The sequence below is a fragment of the Paralichthys olivaceus genome, chromosome 15 (genome assembly GCF_024713975.1).
Source record: "Paralichthys olivaceus isolate ysfri-2021 chromosome 15, ASM2471397v2, whole genome shotgun sequence".
Classification (NCBI taxonomy): Eukaryota; Metazoa; Chordata; class Actinopteri; order Pleuronectiformes; family Paralichthyidae; genus Paralichthys; species Paralichthys olivaceus.
The window spans coordinates 13,338,590-13,345,965 of record NC_091107.1 but is presented as its reverse complement, the minus strand read 5'-3'; positions in this window follow the sequence as shown (position 1 = coordinate 13,345,965).

Below are 7,376 nucleotides of genomic sequence, written 5' to 3'. Positions count from 1 at the left end.
ATTGCATTTTTTCGATGGATCCTGGTGTCCACATTGCGTAACTGTCAGATATCAGAACTGGAACAGTGGAGTTTGTTTTTAGTGATCTGTTGCATAACTCTGCGAAGTCAGACTGACAATATAATGTAGTAAGGTATAGAGAGGGAGTATAGAACAAAAACAAGATGGAGCTCTGCTATTTTTGCCACAGTGTACTTACTGTACAGGGATGAGAGGGCGGTGAGCTCTGCTGTTAGTGAGAGGAGTGTGTGTTCTGCTGATGGAGACTTTTTTAATCAGAAGTTACTGTGGGTCACAACTGTTCAGGCTGTGCTACTCACCCTCCAGCACCTTTATACACTGCTGCACTAAAGAGTGTCAGATTTATTTTACTGCAACTATGAGAGCGGTGGCAAAGGAACAGTCTGGGTGGCAAATCACACGGAGAGACTGTTTGAAAATGAATCAAGTCATGCAAGTTAAACAACAAAGTCAATTGTGCGGCTCTGTGCAGCACAATGGTGCAGTGGTTGTAGCCTCGCAGAAAGAACGTTCTGGGTTTGATCCTGCATGAGGAACTCTGACCAATTCTGTGTGGGGTTTGCATGTTCTCCCTATGTCTTTGTGGGAGTGCCCTGGGAACTCCTGCTTCCTCTCCAAAGATAATTGAAGACTCTAAATTGCCTGTAGGATGAATTTAAATGAACAAGGTGCACCTCTAAACCTGGCTCAAGCCCACAAGACATGTTTTTTTCTAATAATGCCCTTTTTATAAGGACAACAAGATAGACACTCCCAAAGCTTCAGAGGAACTACTGATAAGATTTTTCTGTTTCAAGATGAGACACCATGGTTAGGGTTTGGTTGTACTGGGCCTGCCTAAACCTGCCTGTTTTGGATAAATGACACTCCTTCAGAACCGCTTGTTTTACTGTGAAGAAGCAACCACCCACTGTGAGTAGGGACACCATGAGCAAACTGTGTTTATTGGGCAAAAGGGAAAGTCTGCAGGGCTGTGAGGACTGTGTGTGTGTCTGTCCATCGTCCTTATGTGAGCAAAAAGCCAGTCCCCATAACACAAATCATTGAATTATATAGGTGAAGACATGTTTTAAGGTTAGGTTTAGATTTAGGCTAGAGTTAGGGTTAAGGTTAGGCAAGTAAAACCTTAAAAACTATAGTTGAGGCTAGAGTAAGTCTCCAAGAAATCAATATAAGTTAATGTAATGTCCTATGAAGTAATGGAGACTGTGTGTGTGTGTGTGTTTTCGCACGCGCGCGCGCCCATGCAAAGCCATAGACTGTATATAAAGAGAGCAAAACATGACTCTGCGTTTCCTTTAATGGTGCAACACCCTCTCTTGACTTCCAGGGGGCGACAGAGTAGCGTAGGTAAGTGACAGCGCCCATGACGGTCGATCCAAAGTTCTGAAAAGCTCAGTTTTGAGACGGCTCCTCCCTGTGATGTGTCAGTGAGATCAATGTAGAAAATGCCGTGGCACGCTGCATCCATCAAACTCGTGCATGGAGCCGCTGTACACAGAGATACAGGTGTTGGAGTATATAGATCAGTCGCGTGAATGACAGAACTTGTAAATACTCCAGATAAACTGGAGTCCTCATCTTTACACACACACTAACCTCCCATGCTCGACGAGCCTGCCTCAGTTTCATGATGCTCACATGAAGGCAATGGCGCATGGCTGCAGCTGCGCACCGCGCTTTAGGTTTATTTTTGGAGAGCTCGTTGCGCACGGACCAAAAATGCGTCCGAGCTCATGGATCCGAACAGCAGGTTTTCTGGAAGCGGGATTGCGCTGATGGCTCTGATCAAAATATCCTTATCAGGCTGCTGCATGCACTGCTCAACTTCTCTGTGCGCACACACAGGAGCCTGCATCCATGTCTGATGTGTGTGCAGCAGGGCCACTCCCGTATCTCACATTTAAAGCTTCTACCATGTTTGTTCTGTGTAGCTCAAGAGGGACTGCGTGCATGAGTCAAAACAAGAAGACAGACGTGAACTAAAACAGATTATGTCCAGAATAAACAGCCCACACCACACATTCTGCACACTAGAGGGCGCCAGTGACACAGTAAATAATACCAGTTCCTTTCACAAGTGTGTGTGTGTGTGTGTGTGTGTGTGTGTGGGGGGGGGGGTGATCACATTCATAGAGCGTACACACACCTAAACACACACACACACACACCACGCACACATACACACACACACCACGCACACATACACACACACTCCACCAGACACACACTTACTCATACTTTGTAAACCTTGTTGTATTGCGTCCAGATGACAGTTAAATCATATCCATATGCTGCCTCCTCAGATTTCTTAGTGGACGACTCTGCACATGGTGAACAAAGGTGCAGGGACCTGTAGGAAGACACACACACACACACACACACACACACACACACACACACACCCTTGTACTTCCATCATAGTGAGGACACTCACAGGCATAATGCATTCTCTAGCCCCTTGCCCTAAAACTAAATGCCTAACATAAACCTAACCCTAAAAGCCACACTTAACCCTCAAACAGGTCTCCATAACCTTAATCTTAATCTAACATAAACCTAAACCTTACATTAAATCATGTCTTAACCTTAGAATGTAGTGATTTACATTATGGGGACTTACTTTTTGTCCTCATAAGGAAGGCACACAAACACACACACACACACACACACACACACACACACACACACACACACACACACACACACACAGAGTCCTGACTGCCCTGCGGACTGTCATTATGTGAGCCTAAAAAACACAGTTTGCTCATGGGGTCAGTACCAAACGTGAGTGGTCATGTTTTTACAGTATAATCAATGTTCTGATGGAGTGTCATTTATGCAAAGCAGGCAGGTTTGAGGGGCCACAGGCAAACAATGGATGTGTGTGTGCATGTACCACTCAAATACTAAGGCTCTTTATAAATCCCTACATAGTCAGAAAGTGCAGCAACTGGTGTGTATGATTGTTTGACTCTTTCTATTCCTTTGCTTGATGAACATGTATGAATATTCCTCAATGAGGCAGCTGCTCGCCAAAGAACAATTTACATTCAGAAAAACAAGCAGAAATGTCTCGTAAAAGTAAACAGCTATACGACCACAAGACTTCACTGTGTTCATGAAAAACAAACAAAGCTGAAGATTTTACTGTGGAAAAAAAGAAAAAAAGAGATGAAATGTTTAAAAAGACGTTTAGTCGTTTCTCCAAACCCTGAAACTGTTATAAACTTTTGCCTGATTAAAGTGAAGCTCAGAAACGCCTGGTGGTCAGTATGAAAACACTCTGCTTCTCAGTTTGTTGACCAGATGACTTTTGGCGGACGCACATTTTTTCCACTGATGGTAAAGATTTACAGTTTTGGGTTCAGGGGGTGAGAGGGAGCCGGGCTGAGTTAGGACCTGAAGGTGAGGCCTGCGAGCGAGGTTAAGCACAACACTGCGGCGTGAAACAATCAATCTGAGTTCAATCACCCATATGGTGATCAATCACGCTGATCAGAAACATCTTTAACACAATGTTTGCCATTCCTCATACTTCAGACACACAAAGCTTTATGTCTCAAACAAAGCCTGTCGTCTTCTTCTTTTGGACTTTTAAAGCAATTTGATATTTTTCTCCTACTTCTAATTCTCCCTCTAGCGTAAACTGGTGTTTGACGCATGTGGATTGAGTTTCAGAATATGGGTGATTCACAGGGAGAGGATAAGAAGCAAGAAGGTCACACTCCTTTCATTTCCTCACAGAAGGCAACAAGCACATCTTAGCGGAGTGGAAAACAAAAGGGTGCCACGGGGGAGATGGATGGCTGCTGTGCGTGCGTGTGTGTGCGTGTGTGTGCGTGTGTGTGTGTGTGGGTGTGTGTGTGTGCTGAAAGCTGAGACAGAGCAGGAACCAGCACAACACCTTTGCAGAGGCCGGTCTCTTGTCCTGAAGGTGTTGACGTTCATATTCACATTCTTCATGCCACTAACACCTCATCTGACAAACATGATATGTTCTTTGAAGCCTGATGAAGGAGTAGATACCTGCTATTACATGTGACTTATGGCTGTTTTGGAGTCATAATGTATATATCGACAAACCATTTGGCTCGGAGAATGATCCATTTTTATGAGCAAACAGACGCACAAAGGAGCAGGAGGAACATGGATCTATAACTGTGGCTGGGGCCAAAATTCATTCTTCATTTCCGATGCAGACATCTCAAATAATAATAATGAATGGAGATGATCCAAAAAAGACATTGATTTCAAGCGTGACAGCCTCAAACAGAAGTGAATAATATCACAATATTTGAATACCCTTGCTGCAACAAATAGAAAATAACAATAAGGGACAGCAGGGGCCCGTCATCTGAGGGTTTACATTGATTTAAATGGATTAGGCTCATGATGAAAAGTACAAGACTAATTCCTCATCAAACTGCACTGCAGCACGACGGAATAATCACACTCTCACAACCCTATATTTGATCAGGTGGGTCAGCTAAGACCTCAGTCGTATTTAAAGCAATGGCCTGTCACAGGCTGCAGCAAAGTCAACAGATGTATTGTAGAACAGCGGGGAGCGACAACTTTTCCCAGCCATCACATTCGAAACAGAGCGGGAGCGCAATGTGCCTCCTATCTTTCCACACCATCACACGGCGTGCACAGCTGAAAAATAATCTCAGCTGGCTGCTGGGTGGATTTTCACCAGAAAATACTGGGCCATTTGGAATCAAATTGTCTGCGAGTCCTCTCCGGGAGGGAAATCTTGGCACAGGAGCAACAATCTCAGATCTAACTTTCCATCTTTGAGCTGCTGCTGCGCAGGAAAATCAAAAGCAGTTCTGTAGATTCAAAAAGAAAGTATTAAATCAGTCAAAAGAAAGTATTAAATCAGTCAAAAAAATAATCTTATTTTATATGTTAAAAGGGCATTCTAAAAACTTTACACCACAGTTGGCTTAGCAAAAGTATTCAAGGTGGTGGTATGCTGGAAACAAACGAATTAATTTGTCCTCAGATCATATTGGAGAGCAAAAGTGCATGTAGCTGTTTCCATAAGGGTCACACTCAAATGTAGAGTGATAAGATATGATGATCATTTCAATACAGGGCACACTCAAATTCAAATTCATCTTTAGGGTTTTTACACAAAGTACCCCAAACCGTTTTTTCTTTTCCTCTTGTGTTTGCTGTTTTCTTTTTATTGTTTTATGTATTTTCCCATTTATGTCTTTACTCTTTGAAATTCATTCAAGAAACAGATAAAGAAGTGAATGAGGAAACGTTTTTCTAATAAATTAAGGATTGTATGAATTCTACCAAATAAAAAAGTAAAACGTTGCTGAGTAGAATGCATAGCTCAACGAAGGCCCAAATGTCCCCTTAGGAAACCACATTTAAATTCACTAGATCCAGGTTTTATTTGGATCGCCCCCTAAAAAAAGCCAGATTTATTTTACAAGATCCCTGAGTTATTCTCTCTAAAATCAAGGAAAATCTTAAAATGTTAAAGAAAGTTAAAATGTTTTTTCCTGGATCCACCCCGTGATCCATATCCACACCAAAACTGAATCCCTTTTTTCCTGATCCATACCATCCTTTCCAGTAGTTTTGGTGTAATCATGCAACAGACAAACAGATGCAGACAAAAACACGACCTCCTTGATAAATGTAAACCAAAAACTGAAAAGTACTTCCTGTCGGAGCAGACTGACACTGTTCATCTGTTAGAACATAAATAACCCTGACACTGAGGTAATCAAATTTGACTTGATTTAGGTTTAAGACATAAATTTATTTTCTAACCTGCATCACAAAATGGAGAAGGTTTGGAAATGAATCAAACAAAAGATGGCATTGAGTTGCATCCTGGGAATTGCGTGATCCAGTTTAGAGGTTGACCCATACTTGGAGCTAAAATTCAGCTGTTTTGAATTTGACAATTAATCGGTCTCTTGTGAACCCCCTAAAATTTATGGAAGCGCAATACTCTCAGTGGAGTACGTCATCAATCAATACACGTTTAATGCAGGATCACACTCGGACTTTCTGCCGTGTTTACTGCTCCAGACGGACTGAAACCATTTCACATCACATTCACCCTGCCCCCCCTTTGTTTTCAAACACACATGTACCTGTCTCACTGGTTAACCCCCATCCACTCCTGCCATCCACCCACACACACCCACTCTCCACACTTGAATGACCACAGGAATGCGAGGGGAATGACACAATCCCACCAAATGCTAAAACCTGGCGGGCCCGCTCCGCTCTCTCCTTACTCGACAGCCCTAATGAATGGCCATTCAGATACGCAGACAAAGCTGAGCCTAGATTTGTACTATACGGCGGGGTCAGGGGTCACGCAGGGCAGTGACAGAGGTAGAGAGCAGAGTTGAATGCCCATGTCTCGCTTTCAGACACCCAGAAAAAAAACCGAGATTCATACAAACTAAAACACTGCGGAGTTAAAAAAAATGCTCAGAGGAAGAAATGTTAATCATTGTTATTTTATCTCCACCACACGGAAGCTCCACTTGTGCACGTCTGTAGTTTGTGGACCACACGAGAGCAACAGAACAAGAGTAATGAGTCAGTAACACAGAGATAATCAAAGTACATTAATCAATGAATCTAAATACTGACTTCAAGCCCCGGCTGCTTAGCCTGCCTGCATGCTTAAAGTAGCTTTGGAGATAGGAGGAGAGAGAAAGGAAATGTGTGTGTGTGTGTGTGTTTGCGTGTATGTGTGTGTGAGAGAAGGAGGGAGGGAGAGTTTAAGCTTATGCTGCGCTATAAGCTGCTCTCAGCCCGAGGCACAGGAGAAGAAAAGAACATCTCTTCATGATTAAAAAGGGCTGAGGACCAGGAAGGGAAACATAGGAGAGGACAAGCTCTGAGGCCCTCAGGGGTAAAAAGAAAAAAAGAAGTGTCTCTGGAGGAACAGAAGGCAGGAGGAAGTGCTGCGAGACGGCAAAGCTGCAAAACAGAATGCGGGGTGAGGTACGATTCTTGCCCTCGCGGTCTCTGGTTTCCTTCTCATTCTCAAAAAATGGGGCGATGGGATAGATGAGAGGCTTTTTCCCTTGACAAAAGCCACAAAGACGACAGAAAATAAAAAAAACCTCCCCTGTTAAGATCTTTTACTTCACATTGGTGCTGCAATGTTTGACAGTCCAGGCAGAGGCCTTATCCAACCCCAGATAAGAACAAGACGACCAAGGACCACTCCGTTTGTTGTAATCTTTGAGCGCTGACAGAAAAACTCAATTAGATAAGAGAGTTTTGAGGAAATCCAGAAACATCCTTGTGTGATGGTAATGGTGGAGCGGCTTTGTGCTGAGCCATCATTTGATTCAGGA